Raw genomic sequence first — 20,323 nt, 5'->3', positions numbered from 1 at the left:
ATAAATAAAATGTGGTGAGTCTGTCATAATTATCCTCTTTGATAACAGTTAATTATCGAATTTTACCTATCATCGAAGCGGTTTCTTAATATGTCAATTATGTCATTCACATTTGTGCTCTTCGTACGCAATTGATATTTTCGTAGTCACTAAACTACATTATTATACCCTTGCAGAGGGTATTATAATTTCAGTCAGAAGTTTGCAACGCAGTGAAGGAGACGTTTCCGACCCTATAAAGTATATATATTCTTGATCAGCATCACTAGTAGAGTCGATCTAGCCATGTCCGTCTGTCCGTCCGTCTGTCCGTCTGCCCGTCCGTCTGTCCGTCTGTCCGTCCGTTTATATGCAAACTAGTCTCTCAGTTTTAAAGCTATCTGCATGAAACTTTCCCAAAAGTTGTCTTTCTATTGCAGGTAGTATATAAGTCGGAACGAGCCGGATCGGACGACTATAGCATATAGCTCCCATAGGAACAATCGGAAAAATAATTGAAAAAAATTATAACTTTGCTGTTTTTTTAGTTCTTCGACATATAGCAATGGTTAAATAATTCAGAATTATGGTTTAAATTTCATCAAAATAGGACGACTATAGCATATAGCTCCCATAGGAACAATCGGAAAAATAATTGAAAAAAAATTATAACTTTGCTGTTTTTTAATTTTTTGTTTTGTTCTTCGACATAAAGCAATGGTTAAATATTTCAGAATTATGGTTAAAATTTCATCAAAATCGGAAGACTATAGCATATAGCTCCCATAGGAACAATCGGAAAAATAATTGAAAAAAATTATAACTTTGCTGTTTTTTAATTTTTTGTTTAGTTCTTCGACATATAGCAATGGTTAAATATTTCAGAATTATGGTTAAAATTTCATCAAAATCGGACGACTATAGCATATAGCTCCCATAGGAACAATCGGAAAAATAATTGAAAAAAATTATAACTTTGCTGTTTTTTAATTTTTTTTTAGTTCTTCGACATATAGCAATGGTTAAATATTTCAGAATTATGGTTTAAATCGCAAGTAAATCATAATTTTAATGTTTTCAAAAATATTTAATTCTTGCGATAGCTGCAAGGGTATATGAACTTCGGCTTGCCGAAGTTTGCTTTCTTTCTTGTTTTTTTAACTGAAGTCATCTGAACAAAGCTGAACTGTATCTAGTTTATGCTGCGCAGACTTAACCCACGCACGCGTCTTCGGCATGACAAAGTTTATATACCCCTGCAGCTATTGTAATATGTAAATATATCTTATAACAAAAGTGGAAGCAATAATGACTTTCCGAAAAATTTTCGATCGTTCCCATGTCGGCTATATAATATCGTTAAAACAATGAAAACCGTAATTTGAAATAATAAACCAATAGTATTGATCGATGTTTATCGAAATTACAATTTGTTTTCTTATATTATTCGGATTGTTCCAATGGGGGCTATATGAAAAAATGACTATGGCCTAGTCCCACAGAGCATCATCCACCATCTCTTTCAAAGATGGTCTGTAAGGTTTTGCCGGTTGTTCTTTGACGGTAGAATTTTTGTTCCTTACCGCACATTTCTAGCATATATTTTGAAAATGTTTTTTCGGTGAAACTCTAAAGACTTGGCGGCAATGAATTTGAGTTAACATGGTGGCAATCTATGTTTGTGAGAACCAGAGTCGTAACCGACTTTGTTTAAAGTCGTTAATGCTTTGTTTACGTTTGAACGAGCCACTGCTGTTCAGATCAGCTGAAATTGGAAGGTGGATGTGGTCTGTGGAAATAGGACATTCACATTTGTTAAAAATTTCAACCGTTTCCAACGGATCGCCTGTGTGGAATAAGGTCATTAGTACTATCGTGATAGTCGACCGGGGCCCCACCGGTCGTGACCGGTGCCCAGCCATCAATATTATCGATGGTTAGTGCATACATAGGTATTTATGTATACATAGATAAGAAGAAACACTGTTTTGTAGAAATAGTTTCTGTTCTGGTTTCTTTATTGCGACCGACCACTTTCTAAACTGCTTTGTGTGGCTTTTCAAATATTAAGATTGGTAGATTTATGAACGTAACAAAATTAAATGCAGTAAGAAACCCTTGTAAAAAAGTTTGAACATACTTGAACATAGATAGGTGAAATTGTGTACTACCTTTTTTGTTATGGAACAATAACATATGCACATAGATACTTTTATAAATAATTTATGTATGTATGTATAGCATTACTGGTTATAAGATTGATTTGTGTGAATGCGTTTCAGATTTTTTAAATAAAGTAAAGAAAAGTACTCTTTTTTAATTTCAGTCAACTCGATTCTCTGTAATTTTATGGGATACAGACCAGCCTGAAACATATGTACATATGTGCATAAATATGGAGTGCAAGCAAAAATCAAGATCCAGCATATTATTACTATTCGTGGCAGTGTTTTTGGGTTTGTATTACTTATCATTTGATAAGTTTTAGTCAGACCTCACATTGAAGAAAGGTATTTCTTAGCCAGAAAATGAAGCTGGTAATCAGAAAAAAACTTTAATGTTATTTTTTTTATTACATTATCACAATGAACGGCCGAAGTTACTAAGATTGACCCAGAATTGAACATCTGCTGTGTTGGTCCGATACACCAATCTAAAAGTATCAATAAAAGACACCACACTTGTGCTCTAGTTTGACAAGAAACCATAGCTTTTAAACTAGTAAATCTACAGAAAAGTATACATATGCTGCTTAAAGGGCATTGACAAATGTTAATCAAGCTGCCTAATTATATACATATATATATATATATATATATGTATGTATATATAAACATATATATATACATTTTTTAACGCTTTTTTTAAAAATATAAACGGTCCTAATGATTTTTCTTAAACATGTTTAATATATCGCCCTTGAGATTCCACAACTTTTGATATACATATAACACATGGTAATTCGAAAGCAACAAAACCGTCAACTTTTCTCAGTTCATAGCACCAAAACCCCTGAAAATGTAATACAAAATATTTTTAAGTAAAAGCAAGAAAAGTTGTCACCAAATATTTCAAAAATATTTAGTATTTATTTTAAGCTTAAGCTAAATTTTGTGCATATACTTTAAAAAAAAAATGAGCAAGACATTAGAAAATATGTTATGTACATTTTATTATTATTAAATTCTAACTTCGCTGTTTTTCAATAGATTTGAATATTCTTCGATACAAATTAATGAAATTAATTAATTTTTATTAAAATGAGACAATGATATACTAAATGCTCAAATAAGCGCAAAATCATCATATCCGAATATTGTTTTTAAAGATTATTTAATTTAATAACATATACGCAAGTAAATCATAATTTTAAAAACATTGGGGTACTTTGACTATGGTTTAAAAACCAAACTTCTGTTATCAAACAAAAAAAGAAAGGATGCAAACTTTGGCAAACTGAAGTTCCCTTGAAGCTGTTCTAAAATTTAAATGTTCTTGAAAATATTAAAATTATGATTTACTTGCGTGTATGTCTAAAAACACTGTAGCTATGTACGATGATTTGCAGCTCAATTAATCGATATTCCCTATGCCAGCTATATGATATCGTTTTCCGATTTTAATAAAATTAAAAGCGTAATTTGTGAACTTTCAAATTATTAAGAAATCAAAAAGAATTTAAAAAAAATTACAAAATAGAAGTTTAACATTAAAAAAAAAACTTATTTTTGTTTTTTTCCATGGAAGCTTTATGTTATGGTCGTCCGATTTTGATGAAACTTAAACCGTAATTCTAAAAAAACATTGAAATTATAAGTTACCTGCGTATATGTTTAAAAACATTGAAGCTATGAAAACTTGCAGCTCAATTATTCAATAATTCCTATGACAGCTTTACGATATCGATTTCCGGCTTCAATACAATTAAAAGCGTAATTCTGAACTGTCAAATTATTCATTAGTCAAAAAGAATTTTTAAAAAGAATTACAAACTAGTTATATTAAAAAAATTTTTTTTTTAATATTTTTATTGTTTCTATGTTATATGATATAGTCGTCCGATTTTAACAAAATTTAAACCGTAACTCTGAAATATTTAACTAGTAATGGTCGAAGAACTAAAAAAATAAAAAAAAAAACAAAGTAATCATTTTTTTTATTATTTTTCCGATTGTTCCTATGGGAGCTATATGCTGTAATCGTCAGATCCGGCTCGTTCCGACTTATGACTACCTGCAATAGAAAGACCACTTTTGGGAAAGTTTCATGCAGATAGCTTTAGAACTGAGAGACTAGTTGTCGTTGAAACGGACGGACAGAAGGACATGGCTAGACCGACTCCCAGTGTTGCTGATCAAGAATCTATATACTTTTTAGGGTCGGAAATGTCTCATTCACTGCGTTGCAAACTTCTGACTGGAATTATAATACACTCTGCAAGGACATAAAAATTGAAATTTTGGCTTACAGAAAGCCTAAACTAACCTCAGGAGTAAACACTTTTTCGGAATCAAGGACGTTATTGTAAGAGTAAGCGAAAAACTTTACACGGAGACAACCCAAATAGATGCATAAAATATAAAGTTAGTTATTAGAACAACAATAACCAATATTCAAGGGTTACAGTGCAGATAAAGCAGAATCATAATTAATAAAGGAATTCGTCAAAACAATGATTTTAGAAAGGCTAAAATGGAGGTATGCAGTGACAAAGACAAAATACAAAAACTCTTAAATACATTAAGTTGCGTAACGCTCAAACAACCGAATGACAAAAAATTGTTATCGTGGATTTTCGATCTAGACCCACGATTTTCATAGTGTGTTGTTTGTGTTTGATACATTGTGTTAGTGTTTTTTAAACATGATTTTGGAAATCAAAGTCTTAATATCATAACTTGTTGGCTGTTTTCTAAGTAGCATCGTGGTACACATCTATGAGGCAGAACTGCGCGGGTCCAAGTTTATTTCCAAAAAAGTTGTTTAATAATTATTTTTTTATATTTATTTTTTGTAAGCTTGTTTTTTTTTATTTTTAATTACCATTGTGGTTTTCTTAATGTTTTTATAAGTTTTTTTGTTGGATTTATAATATTATATTTGATAATCAACTAACAAAGCAAAATGTAAAAAAAAATGTGGTAAAACGATAATGCCATACTGATTTCATAGTTAAAAATAATTGCAAACAAAGTTGAAATTTTTTCAAACTTTATCGACATAAATAGCAAGCGTTATTTACTTGAAGTCAGTTCGGCAAAAACACCAGCAACTAAAATATTAAATGCCTACACGTCTTCTTTAAAAATTATATATATATTATACAATTAATCAGTCAATGATATCAAAAATATCAAAAAATCTAGAAAATCGGCTGGTAGGTGTTTCATTCCTTATAATCAAGCTTCGAGGTTTTTGCACCAAATCATGCAATCACCAGCAGCTATTCCTGGCAAATAACAAAAAAATCAGCCAAAAAATAAATTCAATTAAGATCTTCTTGGACTTTGATAAACTAAGCAGTGCTTGTTACATGCGGAAAAAAAGGAGAATGCGAGTGGTGAAAGACCAAACGCCAAAACGGAAACTATATACGATTCGTCGTCCTTTAAATTTGCGTTTGAATGTATTTTGAAAATCTAGTTCACTTGGAGTCATTTTCTTTTCTTATTAACACAACAAGCCATATCTACTCTGAGAACTCTCCAATTTTGTGATAGATGTCATTTACCCGAGTGGTACTAAAACAGCAACGGTGTTAAGCAATAAAAAACGTGCCAGTGCCCACATCTGTTTTTTTTTTGCGCATTTTTTTTGATTGCTTTTTTACCAGGAGATCTCGAGGCAAACGGCAGTAAAAAATCTGATAAACGCGCAAATTTATGATGTTACTGGCAGAGACTCCGGTCGTAACAACACAGAAGAATCTCACAGCTTTCTGCGCTCATTCTGTAAAAATTATTTTTTTTTTTGTCACAAACTTCTTAAAGTTATATGATTTTGAGAACCGTGCAAACTAGAGCTGAAAAAAATTCGATGTATTATCGTTACATCAATTGTTTTTTAATTTAAAAAAAAAACAGATTTTAGGATGGAGAAATTTTAAAAAGAGTGCAATGGAAATGGTTAATATACTATTTTAGTTCATGTGTTCTGTATGTATTCTGCAATGTTTTTAAATGAATAATAACCATCTTCACAATCTTCCTAATTTTTTCTAAACTTATTAAAATAATTTTTCTCCAGGTCTAGAAACCACTTGGAACACTGCCATCTCTATCACTTATTGCTTCCCTAATTTTTTTAGCACATATGCAAAGTGTTGTGTACCGGAGACCTTCCTACAATTGTTTAAGTCGGGGTGCAATTTTTGCGTAAAACATAAATATAAGCTTCAAGGTAATTACATTTATATGGGCCACACATCAGTCAATATAGTATCGGCTTAAAAAAGTTGCAACCGTTTGACTTGTTCATATCACAACATAAATTCGGTTATGGATTGTTTTAATCGAAAGCTAAGCAAATTATTAAACCAAAGCATAACTAGAACATCAGTAAGTCGCCTCGGCATCAGTGTTGATATTTTATAACCATTTTTCACATTGGGGGTTTTAAAACGAAATCGCAACATAAAAATAGTTTCACAATTAATAAAAAAAGTGCATAGTTGATTGATAAAATAAAAATTTTAGATTTTATAGAGCAGACGAAATGTTATTCTGCAACTTTGGCCAATCTTTAGACTGAAAAAATCTGGCATCGCTATATGTACGCGGCTCCTAAATTACAATTAGCTGTTTAAGCTAAATACACATTGCAAAGAATAAACACTATTTTTGGAATCGGACGATAAGATATATTTTTTTTTATTTGTTTGCTCCTACACTTTTGTTTATCTTATTTTCTACAAATAATTGGTCGAGAGAGACCGGTCAGTCGTAGCATCGTCTAAGAACTTGGCATGATTCATCAATCCTTTGTAAACCATTTAAAGAAGCTTGAATTCACAAAAAAGCTCGATATATATGTGTCACACGAATTGACTTATATAATCATCTTTGGCCGTATCGACGCATGCGAATCGCTGCTGAATCGCAAGAAAATCGACAACGTGAAGCGCAAACGCTCTTGGTCGGAGCGCGGTGACGGCCAGGAAGGTTCTGCCAGGCAACACACACGCAAAAAGCACCTGATGGATGAATGGATGAGAGGTTCTATTGCATCCACCGTATATTCCGGGGACCTCGCACCAATTTGTTCCTATCCATGGCGAACGAGCTTGGTAGTCGAATGTTGGCCACAAAAGAGGCCTGTGAAAAATAGCTCTCCAAGAGCTTCTATAAGAGTGGCGTTATAAAGTTGGCATCTCGTTATGAACTAGTCATCGAAAAAACAGCGCACATTTGACTTACATCGCATGATTGTGACCAATTTTATAAGTAATTGAAAATTCAATAAAAACACAGCAAGACTTGTTTGACACACTTATATAATTAAGAAGGATATACCATTTACGTCGATTCTTTGGGGTCTGCCTTGGGCGACTGCCCTAGAATTCCTAGAAGGGTTGTTTCGAAGGACAATTGGATAAGGACCTGTGCTTGCCAAGGAAAACTGTCCAATAAATATAATAAAACTATTTTTTAAAACGACTGTTTCCTTTTTTATGCGTATGGTTTAATAAATTAAAGCAATGTCGACTTTCTAATGAATTTTTTAAGCTAAAAGAAATGGTACTTCTAAAATATTAAAGCAACACTATGTCTCGAAGTGTATTCAAAAATAGCAAAGCTGAATTTTTATACCCTTTCAGAAGGGTATTTTCCAACGCAGTTAAGAAGACATATCCGACCTTATAAAGTATATATAGTCTTGTTCAGAATCACTAGGAGACTCCCTCTAGCCATGTCCGTCTGTCTCTCAGTTTTAAAGCTATCTGCATGAAGCTTTCGCAAAAATTCCTATTGCAGGTAGAACATAAGGCGGAACGAGCCAGATCGGATGACTTTAGCATATAGCTCCCATAGGAACAATCGGAAAAATAAATAAAAAAATGTATAATTTATCTTTTTTATTTTATTATTTATTTTTTAATTTTTTTTGACTTATTAATAATTTAACAATTCAGAATTACGCTTTTAATTTTATTAAAATCGGAAAACGATATCATATAGCTGGCCATAGGAACTATTGAATAATTAAGCTGCAAATCATCATAGCTTCAATGTTTTTAAACATATTACGCAAGTAAATCATAATTTTAATGTTTTCAAGAATGTTTAATTTTTGCAATAGCTGCAAGGGTATATGAACTTCGGCTTGCCGAAGTTGGCTTCCTTTCTTGTTTTAAATATACTTCGAAATAAAGCATTGATTATGTTTCTCAATAATCCTTTGGAAGCTTTTTGATATATTCGTCAGATCTGTCTCTTTCCGACTAGTAAAAATGTATCCAGACATTTGTGAAACTGAGAGACTAGTTTGTGTAGAAACGGACAGACGGGTAGATCTGATCTGATAATGCTGTTCATGAATAGAAATACTTTATAGGGTCTCCTCAATACGTTGCAAACTTTTCACTGAAATTATAGAACCTTCTGCAAGGTTTTACAAATAAGTTTATTGTGACAATTCATTGAATTTGCATTAATTTTATACAAAAAAAAAACCCAAGAAAAAACAGTGGTAAATCGTGTTGTCATTTTTTTTTTATTAAAAAAAATACATCGCTATATCGACACTAAAACGATGTTTTTTAGGATTATTGATGTGTTTATATTTTTTATCACTGACAATCATGCAAGAATAAAGATACTTAAGTAAGAATAAAACCAAGTTTTTAATAATTAAATTGTTGTGTCTCTTGTAATCCATTAGGTAACTAAGCAATTGCCTATAACACCGCGGGGTTAATTTGATCAAGAAATTTATTCTTACTGGCTAGAGAGACGTATGAGGAAATTTAATAAAAATAGGAGCTTTCTACAACCTAAAAATTGTATTTTCTCGTTTTCAAATACCGTTTTTGCACACCTCGGCTTTCTAAAAGCCAAAAATTTTATTTTCTCGTTTTCAAATACCTTCTTTGCACACTTAAACGGTGCTCTCCCCAACGGTTTTTAATTGGACCACCCTTATATACTATTATTCAAATTGATAAAGTACATTTATGCGATCTGTTTTTTTTGCATATTGTGTATTTAATAATAGGTTAATTACAAAGATAAAAACCTTCTCTGACTATAGCAAAATAATTGTTTTATTGTAATTACAGACAAAAAAACATTGGCTGATGTGTTACAATGTTATAAGTGCTCCGTATCTATAGAAAAATATGTAGTTGATAATAAAACTATGACGACGCCACTATGCTCAAAGTTTCAAGAGTCTTTTAACTATACGGTAAAGTGTCCATATTCAACAATGTGTTTGAAATCTATTTCAATACTGCACCTTAAAAATGGACAAAATCAGGAAGTTATTACCAGAGGATGCGCTCAACAAAAAAATACTACTCAGGTGTGATATGTTTATGAAACGTAAAAATATAATAAACCCTTTGCTTGTTTTCAGATCTTTCGCAACAAACATTGGGAACAAGAACATTTGGTTCAAGAAGTGTATGATGAGGGATGTAGACCTATAAATACAGATCTATTGGGAGGATCAGTAAAAAAAAATTGCTATTGCCGCGGGAATCTTTGCAACTCAGCGGGTTTTTTTAAATTTAAAAGTTATATCTTACTTACGATGTTTCTTATTTGTACCTTCTACCATAAGACTTAAAACAACCAAAACGATCGAAAACGTGAGTGCTTGTTTCACTATCGATTGTGGTATGGTCTTTTGTAGTGTTTATATACCAGTTCTACGACAAAAAATTTTAAAAATATTTTTTATTTTACTTAGTTTCTAAGGATTTTGCTTGTTTATTAATATTACTATTATTTTGCAAAACTACTTTATGGAAAATGTCGGGAATTCTAAAATATATCTACATTCATAGGGGGGATATTACAATTTTTTAATAATTATATCTGGTCCAACGTTAAATGGAAGATGGTGGAGCTAACAAATTATCTGTTACATATTGGTTAATACTTTTTAAGTTGACTAGTACCAGTCACTGCTAATGGTTAACACTTTTTGAATTGACTAGTACCAGTCACTGCTAATGATTTATATTACAGCGAAACCTAAAAGCAATAAATTCGCCCCATTTTTGTCTTCAATGGCACTGCACCATACATTTGGGTAAATTTACTAATCTCGTTTTCATTCTAAAATTTACGGCAAAAATAACATAAAAAAAGAAAACGTAAAAAAAAGTTAACCATCAGTTTAAATGGAAATTTATTTTAATTTTAAAAGTTTGTAAAACATTATTTTTTACGTTTCTTATTTAGGTATTGTAGGAAGCATTTTGTCTTTGCAAAAATGTTTCTTGTTTTACTTGTTTCTAATATTAAATAGGCAATAAGGAAATATTTAAAATTTGTAGAAAACATTATATTTTGTATGGTAAGTTATATTTTAGTATTAGAGAAAAAAATGTTTGAAATTGATTTAAATTTTATAGAAAACATATTTTAGATAATGTGTTTTTTATATTACCAAACGTTTCTATATTACAGAACACATTTATATTTTTAAGGGATGTTGAATTTAAGGGTTAGGTAGAACATTTTTAGAAAATATTTTCTATACTATTCGAGTTATGTGTAATACCAATTTTGACCATCGTGTGACTAAAGGATTTGGCCATCATCCGATAACCGGTAAATTCAGACGAAGTTGTCAAAGAAGCCGTCACTAAATCCTCCACCTACTGATCATCAGTCTTGAATGTGCCAAGGGCTGTCAGACCCTACCAGCGTATGATTCACACCAAAATTGAATGCGCCCACTAAACCAGACAAACCTTTAAACTGCTAAAAAAAACCTCATTGAAAAACCTGCCAGGACAGGCTTCTGGAATTTTTTAATAAATCAAGGAAGCAGCAAGAGGCAGGTGCAACACGCGGCTGCAATTAACAAACTGTTGGTACGCTTCAATGATGTCAGTGATGACGACGACGTTGCAAATGTGATGTATAAGCCGCCACTCCTTTGGGGACAACGCATTGCTACGACTTTTTACGGGATAAATAGCGTAATTTGGAATGCCAACTGCTTTTGCAAAGCTCTGGATGTTGAGCACCTCGTCCAGGAAGGCAACATTGAAATTCTACTTATTTCGGAGGCATATTTTACCAGCCGTTTCTTATTTGCGTATTTATGGGTATGGTGGACACTCTGCCAACCACCCTGATGAGCGGCATAGTGGTGGCACTGCCGTTGTAGTTAAGTCCTCCCTCGACTACCACCTGACTGCCACAATATCATGAATTTGGTTACAGGGTTTGGTAGAATTTCGTTTGGTGCTGTCTACTGCCCTCCTGAAGGTAATTTTAAAACGAGTAGATTTTTTCTTTGTATTTTCGTTGCTGTGAAAGGTTTTATCACATCATTTTTTAAATAATTTGTCATTAACTGTACCAGTAACTTTAAAGGAATTTTAAAGAAAAAAAGTTTTTATGGAGTTTTAAAGCTTTAAAACAGATTTTAGCATTAATAATGAAGTAAAGTACCAAAAACGGTATTTTAAACCATAATATGCAATTTAAACCAAAATATGGCAATTATGTAGTCAAGCCGTTTTTTTTGATTGTGGGCCCAAAATTGATTTTTCTTCGGAAGATAGATAATGGCGAAATTTATATTTGGATTTAGTACTGCTTTAATAGTTTAAAATTACGCTCTTAAGTTTGTTCATATCGCAAAACGATATAATATATCTTTACAATTTTATAGTTACGATTTAAAAAAAAAACAAGAAAGAAAGCAAACTTCGGCAAGCCGAAGTTCATATAGCCTTGCAGCTATTTCAAGAATTAAATCATTTTGAAAACATTAAAATTATGATTTACTTGCGTATATGTTGAAAAACATTGAAGCTATGATGATTTGCAGCTCAATTATTAGATAGTTATTTTATATATTTTTATTATTTCTATGGGAGCTATGTAATATAGTCGGCCGATTTTGATGAAATTTAAACCGTAATTCTGAAATAGTTAACCATTACTATATGTCGAAGAAATAAAAAAAAATTAAAAAACAGCAAAGTTATAATTTTTTTTTATTTATTTTTTCGATTGTTACTATGGGAGCTATATGCTATAGTCGTCCGATCCGGCTCGTTCCGACTTATATACTACCTGCAATAGAAAGACAACTTTTGGGAAAGTTTCATACAGATAGCTTTAATACTGAGAGACTAGTTTGCGTAGAAACGGACGGACAGACGGACATGGCTAGATCGACTCGCCTAGTGATGCTGATCAAGAATATATGTACTTTATAAGGTCGGCGATGTCTCCTTCACTGCGTTGCAAACTTCTGACTGAAATTATAATACCCTCTGCAAGGGTATAAAAAGAAAAAAAGCTAACTAAGGCAAGCCGAAGTTTATATACCCTTGCAGCTATTATAAAAATTAAATATTCTTTACTAGATGTGAGGGTTCTTTATTAGATGTGAGGGTTAGGTTAGGTCTATCTTACCTAACCTAACCCTCACATCTAAACATCGATTTATAAACGTATATATTGAAAGATTTTAAAGTTATGATGATTCTTAGCTCAATTATTCGATCGTTCCTATGGCAGCTATATAATATCGTTTTCTGATTTTAATAAAATTAAAAGCGTAATTTTGAATTATTAAACCATTAAAATGTGCAAAAAAAATTTTTGAAACAAAAAAAAAAATTTTTAATATTTAAATTGTTCTAATGGGAGTTTTATGTTATAGTTGACCGATTTTAATAAAATTACAATCGTAATTCTGAAATAATTAAGTTGTGCCATTTTTTGAAGAACTAAAAATAAAATAAACTATAAAGTTATAATTTTTTTTTATTTATTTTTCCGATTGTTCCTATGGGAACTATATGGTACAGTCGTCCGATCACGCTCGTTCCGACTTATATACTACCTGCAAAAGGAATTCAACTTTTGGGAAAGTTTCATAGCTTTAAAACTGAGAGACTAGTTTGCGTGGTAACAGGCAGACGGACATGGCTAAAGCGACTCTCCTAGTGATGCTGATCAAGAATATATAAACTTTATGGGGTCGGAGATGTCTCCTTCACTGCGTTGCAAACTTCTGACTGAAATTATAATACCCTCTGCAAAGAGTTAAGTCTACTTTTTTTCAATTATTTTGAACATAGTAATGGTTTAATACTAACGCTAACTATTCTGAATAACGCTTTTAATTTTATTCAAATCGGAAAACGTTTCGAGTCGAATCGGTCCAACTTTAAACAAAGATTTCTCTGTAAAAAATCTATTTACTTTCACCAAGTTTTGTTGGCAAACTGTTTGTGATTCTGTGATCTTTGTCGATAAAAAAAACTTGATCGTTTTAAATAGAGTGACTTTTTATTACGCAATCAACATCGCTTTACTGCCCCGTTCTTGCGTTGCGTTTCACCTCTTCTAGTGCATCGTGCTGTTGTTGTTGGTGCAATTGCTCTCCAAACGTTTACTGCTAAAGAATCACACGCAATCATATTACCGATGTCAAGCTTTGACAAAAAGCTTTTAGCTGCGATATTCGCTTTTTGTTTTGATTGGTTCTCCGCTGCGAATATATTTTTTATACCGATTTTATCTAATTTTTATGATTAGTTCATTTTGTGATGCTTCCTGCGCTCACAACAAAAAACAACTTTCCGTCAACCTTTGGTTTGTTGTTGGATTTGCAATAATGTGGCACATCCTAGCTGTGTTTAGTTGGGGCGCACAAGTGTCCAAATCGTTGGCAAGCTAAACCAACGGGTAAGTCTTAACTGGACGTGTTTGAGCTGCAGGCAGCTCAGCTGTAATGGCGTTCAATCAAGCCTCTCTCCCCGTCGACGCAGACAAAGAACTGTTCAAATCCAACGTAGTTCCTCCCCTTTCTCCTTGACGGAAGTTGGAGGCGAGAGGCGGGATGCAGCATTAATCATTACCGACTGGAAATATTGTCAGCAATATTTGGAGTTGCGCCCAGGAAATCGGCGCTAATAGTTGGCGTTGTACTTAAAAGGCTAATTTTTGTCTCCCGCTTGAACATAGGGACTTCTGAAAATTATGTTCAGACCCACTTGAGCAACAAACTAAATTTTTTTGTTACCAAATTTGCTGTCTCTAAGTTCGGATTTAAGCAAAGACGTGAGATATCTTCGTTTTAGATAGGGTCCTTGATATTTCGATCTGGCCGGAACCATTGCTCACGAGTACGTAAAGAATTTATTTCCTCAACCAAGGCTCAAAAAAACTAATCGATTAATTTTCCCTGCACTTTTAGAATGTTCGTAGATTATTGGGAAAACTCAGTAAACTGCATGTCAATAGTGTCTCTTTTGATGTGAATGTGGTTGTTTTTACTGAAACGTGGCTTAATTCCTCTGTGCCTGACTGCGAAATACGCCTATCACCCTACACTTGAGGGTATTTTCGACGCAACGGTTCCATTATTGTCAGGTCCGGAAATTGAACTCGCTTCGGCTTCCGATATTTTTGTTCCTTTATTTCCTTCACCCGAAGTTTCTCACAAGCCTCCTTGGTTCAAGTCCAGACTTTTTAAGAAAGTTTAGAGGTCAGGGATACAAGTACACCAACAATAAGAAAAAATAAATAAACATACAGTGCCTTACAGCTTGTTTTAACCGGTTACACTGTCTTACAAATTTAAATCCCCAAATTCCTCCAGATATTAAATCTAGACACTCAAAACTTTTTGTATACAACCATTTTTTTTTTAAAGTGTCAATACGGTTTTTCATTTGTTTTCATTTTATTTATTTTACTTTTTATGCCCAGTTCTGCTTAATCAACTTGGATCATCGATAGCCTATTTAACTACAAGTAGAACGTTCTTCTATTGCATATTATAGGGATAGGTTTCCTTTTAAAGTACAAAGTCCACAAACGACTCGTTTTTTTTAGTTTAACCAGCTCTATAGCGTTTACAGTGAAAGTAATGATGCAGTCTTTCTTTTAAAAAAAAAATATATAACTAAAACCAAAATATCATCTTTATTTAACAATAACTTTCGAAATTAACAGCAAAAAACTTACAAAAGTGAACATTCGATCTGTTTTTTTTTTGACACTCTTGAAGTTTATCGAAACAATCATGTTAACCTCAATGAAGACCAAGTTTCCTATTCCCGAAGCTGCAACTGCTCCCCAAACCATGACACTCCCACCGCCATGTTGCAATTAGGTGCTTGGGATCCATTGCAGTGTTGGGTTTTCTCCAAACCTTGGCTCTGCCATCTTATCCAAAGACGTTGTATTTGGACTTATCAGTAAACAAAAAGTTTTTTCAGAACTCTTAATCCTTGTTTAAATGCTCTTTTGCGAACTCCAATCGAAGGGCACGATTTTTCTCACTTATGAGAGGTTTCTTGCGAGGAGTCCTGCTGCGGAATTTTTCATTGTTTAGAGCCCTTGTTATTGTGCGTGGGTGCACATAAATTTTGGATCTGTCCGCTAGTTCCTGGACCAAATTATGATGAAGGAGATGTCCCTTCGAGAAAGCATTTTTGAACGGACACTGCGCGGCTTTCTCTCGAATGAGCTCGATTTTTCGATGCTTTTATACATTGCTTGCATCGTCCCTTTGCTTAAACTTAACAACTTAGCAATTTCCTTTTTTTTCCTTTTCTGTGTTTTATAACCAATTTCCGCACAATTTCACGATTGTAGCGTGTTCCAAATAATAAAACAGAGCCAAATACCGCGTTAAGCATAATTCAAAAAAAAAACGGTACCTTTCCGTTATTTATAAGCTAAAAGGAATACCAGAAGCAGCTGTCTAACGAAACGTATGCTCACTTTTGTCAGTGCCTTTTTTCAGTTTTTGGTTTATAACTTCGAAAGTAATTGGTTAATAAAGGCGATATCTTGGTTTTTGCCTTATAATTAAATCTAAAACAAGATATAAATATACATAAATATATTTGTATCGCTTTATCTTATTGATGGAACATTATCAAAGCTAATGAGCTATTAACCTTAACTAGAGGATTTTGTCGATATATATTTGTAAACTAGTGTTACCAAACCAATTCAAATTCGGGAATATTCTCAAATGTTTAAAATTATTTTGTATTTATTCAAAGTATTTGAAAGAATTTTTTAATTAATAAGGGGAACGTAATGTTTTGCATGTACATCAGGTGCTGGTTTTGCCTTCGATCTTTTAACTAAAACCTTCTTACCCCGATAGAATTTTTGATTAGGTCAAAGTAAAAAGGAACAGCACGTGCATGCTTTTTCCCCATGTTATGATTTCACCAGAACAGTCTCCACAAATAACCGATACACGAAATGTAAAATTATGATTACGAAATACAATTAAAATTATAAGATTTTCAACCAAAATCACACAAAAACGATTTTGATAAAGGAGTAAGGTACCATATAATCTATATATATTTCAATTTTTTGAATGTCCATAAACTTTATTTATATCTTGAATTTGACACTTTGTTGAAAAAAGCTGTGCCTTGTACGTTATCTGTAAAAAAAAATTCTTTGAATTATAAAAAAAAATTTTGAACATTACAGAATTATCCTGGAACTAACTTTGTTTGATAACCGGGTTAGTTCAGTTTTAATAGGTTGTACAAGTTTTGTAGTGTTTGACTGAAAAATTTTGTAATCCACTGTATACGATTTTCATAAATTATTAAATTAATTAATAAATTAAAAAATTTTAGAAAAATGTAATTTCTGGAAGTATTGGTCTTCTTCTTGTGTTTGTTATTATAGTTTAATAATTTATTTTTCCACTGCTTTCGCTGATCCTGCGGCTACTTAGATTGCTCCTTTCGAGCACCAAATAAAAGGATCGAGCCGTTTAGAATTCAAGAGAAAGTTTTTATTTTCGTGCTTGGTTAGCCAAGCTCATATCGCTGATAATCGTTATCGATGCAAAAGTACTCGATGCCATTATAATAGTGTTGTGAAATGTGGGTAAATAATCTAGCTTACAAAGTTTATAGTTGGTCGTTGGAATTCGAATGAGTCTAGCTTATTGGCTCCCCGCCTTGGATGCTCCTTCCAATAAGATCGTCAAACATCCTTTACTCCACCAGAAGGAGGCAAAGCTTCTGAATGTTGCGCTTTAATACTCCCGTCCTCGATTTGATGCTGATCACTCGAATGAGTGCACTCGGCCCAGAGTCCGTTTTCCGAATGGAGTGTCATCCTGCTGGTTTTCCATTTGGCCCGTACTTAAAACAGAGTCATGTACTCGTCCGACCACCGTCGCCAAAACGCGTAATGAACTGCGAGAGCTCGATTATATCGGTTAGACAACGATAGTTTTAAAATATTCTCGTCAAATGGCTCCGGAAATGCGCTAAGAGTCAGCCGACAAAGAAATGTCCCGGCGTCAAAATCGTTTGCATCCGTCGACAGTGCGAGAGCGGCCTCGAATGCATCAATAAATGTGACTAGTTCCTCGAGGTTTAAAGCAAACCTAAACAGCACTTTCCCAGAGTTCTCCAAAATTGTGGGATCGTGATGGAATAAATTGGAATCTAATTCCTTGACGGCCATAACAATCCAATATTGTCTTCTGCGAGTTATCCTCCCATAGTTCGACTGTTAGCCTCTGCAGTTCATTGTCCGCTCCGACCAGGTTCGTAACATTTTCAAAGAACACATCGCTGCTAAGTCCTCGTCTAGTAAATAATTGTTTAATAAGCGTTGGTGCTTAGATCGGACACCAATTCCAAGTGACAAGCCTTGGTCAGTAAGCATAGCATAACGCAGAGATATATCTTGACATGCCGCCTTCCACTAATTTTGAAGTGAACTCGAAAATCGATGCCGACACGTTGGAATGAGTGGCAACCACACTGTTTTCGACTGTGTATGCAGGTTGAATCGATTGGTGTCAGTAAATAATGTTTTAACCACAATATGGTTGTTGGGCAATAAAATTGGGTGCTTAACATCGAAAGGTACATTGGATTCTGCCAGCAATGTGCTGTAGGTTAAAACAGACAGAGACGTGGCCTTACCACTGAATTTGAATATGTACACCAACGATAAACGTGGGCAAAGATTCGCTTGGGCCTTTGGAACTCATCTGCATAGGTATTTTTAAACTTCTTAGAGATCCTTGATCTGGTTCCTATCGATGGCAATCAAAATTGAACTTCTATTACTATGGTCCCAAAGTCCAAGCCCAATTTTTTTTTCTTAAACAACAAAATGCGATTTTTTTTTGTTTATTCCTTTACAATTAGAAAGGTTAAAACAAAATTGTGTATCTTTTCGTCGGAATACCCTTGATGCCCTTTTAAGTCAGCTGTTAGAGTGTTTTTTGATTTAGCCAAAAAGTGCCCGAAAAATTTAACAATTTGCGGATCCAATATCAGCAAACAGTTAAAACTAAAAGTTTTGTGATGGAAAATAATTGACAGGGTATGTAAATTAATATTTACTAAACGTCGATTCACTACTATTCACAAAGTAGTTAAGAAACGTTGTTAGTTTCGTAAGAATTGTTAATACTTTCACGATTTGTGTGTGTTAGAGTGGAGTGGCTCCGTTCTGAAATTAACTTTCGCTGCGTACTAACTACTACAAGGTGCATGCCAAGTCCCTATTTTCTAGCTTTTATAGCTTCCAAGATCTCGACGTTCATACAGACGGACAGACAGACGAACATGGCTAGATCGACTCGGCCATTGATCCTGATCAAGAATATATATACTTTATATGGTCAGAAACGCTACCTTCTACCTGTTACATTCTTTTTAACCAATACGATATACCCTTTTTTTATACGAGTAACGGGTATAAAACTGTATATTTCAATGCTTTAAATTATAAAGCTTATACATATATGTATATATAAATTCATAATCTATCTAAAATAAGTATGGAAAGGATCCCAATATTTAAAATGTATTTAAAAAGACAAAACTTACCAATGGATTGGAGAACAATAACTAATTAATTGGAAGAAACGCATTTTTAAAATCGTACAAATGCCTGACAAAATATAAACGTACATAAAAATACATTAGAACACCACAAACAAGACTCGTTATATACGAAAATAAAGATAAGCTCCACTTTGTATAAAGCACAAAGAGAGACGGGCAACAATATTTGGTGAATCTTCTGAAGTTATCAAAGTTAAACTTGCATCGCAATTTACAGCGGAACAAGGTAATTTGCGAAAACTACTACTAGAAGCATCATATATAGGCGAAGGACTAAGTGCTGAACACGCAGACACATTAAGAACTTAAGAAGCTATCTAGACCATGGTTAAAAACAAGCGGGAACATTCAAGACAGTTATTGAAACCATGGCATTGATAAATTGGAGCACGGCAATACAAGCTCAATTTTTTTTTACCCAGAAAGGACAAGCTCAACCTGGTATTTACATAGGTGGTTTTAGGGGGTAATTACAGCGTTAGAGATGTTCGTGAATGGTCTTATGCACAGCATGGTGCAACTATACAGGTTGGTCTCAACGCACGACCTGCTCTCTTTTGAGGACGTTATTTTTGACAGTCGTTTGTCAAATGTGCGAATGGAAACGGTTGGTATCTCATTCTAGCGCTTGTCTCTGAAAAATTTATCGTCCTCGGCATAGTTGCACCATGGCTCTGAGCAAATTGTCTCGACCTCGATTGCGACTTCGCTTTCGGTTGGGTATAGAACTTGTTCGATGTCGACTGCGACTGACATTACGACGGAGACGTGGTTGATTGCTCAAATTTGTTAGATCTCTCGCCAAGTGATAAGGGTGCAAAGATAGCTTGGTGAAGTACTTTTCCTTCTGTTCTGCGATCAATTCTTTCACTGGTAGAATGTTTGAGTCACGATGTACCACGTACCACGTTGCCCCGGTGATAGTTCTCAAGATTATCGACTGAGCTCGTTGGACTATGTCAATATTGCTATTGCTGGCACCTCTGTCGAGGTGTTCTTCTAGATGCGTCACTTCGTTTGCTTGCGGGAGTTGAGCGTTGTTTAACAAGAGCGACGGGCAGTTTTGCCTGTTGGGTGAACGTAACGTGCTTGAATTTATGTTCATTCACTTTAATTCGCCAATCTGATAGCCATTTTTCAACATCGACACAGTTCCTTGCATCCGGCATTTTGAGCGCTAAGAATAGCTGTATCATCAGCAAACGTAGATGTTGTTAGTCGTGTGCTTGTCGGGATGTCTGCTGTGTAGAGAACATATGGTGTTTGCCCAAGCACGCT

At 33.7% G+C, this 20,323-nt stretch overlaps 1 protein-coding gene and 1 long non-coding RNA gene across 12 annotated transcripts in view; one reads left to right on the top strand and one right to left on the bottom strand.

Moving 5' to 3' along the window:
* LOC108145134 (rabankyrin-5) overlaps positions 1-20,323 on the bottom strand; it is a 66,061-nt gene that overhangs the window by 10,700 nt on the left and 35,038 nt on the right. The window lies entirely within an intron of this gene.
* LOC108134956 lies at positions 1,941-9,368 on the top strand. Of its 10 annotated transcripts, none has more exons than XR_001773855.1 (3): positions 1,941-2,206; positions 2,287-2,435; positions 9,257-9,368. It is a non-coding gene; the product is annotated as an uncharacterized LOC108134956 (long non-coding RNA). The 10 variants fall into 10 exon arrangements; XR_001773863.2 differs by having other exon boundaries at positions 2,287-2,489; positions 9,257-9,331; XR_005977667.1 differs by lacking the exon at positions 9,257-9,368 and adding an exon at positions 2,579-3,611 and having other exon boundaries at positions 1,941-2,086; positions 2,306-2,489.

Source organism: Drosophila elegans, unplaced genomic scaffold, assembly GCF_018152505.1.
Source record: "Drosophila elegans isolate 14027-0461.03 unplaced genomic scaffold, ASM1815250v1 contig_476, whole genome shotgun sequence".
NCBI lineage: Eukaryota > Metazoa > Arthropoda > Insecta > Diptera > Drosophilidae > Drosophila > Drosophila elegans.
This window is presented reverse-complemented; position numbering and strand designations above follow the sequence as displayed.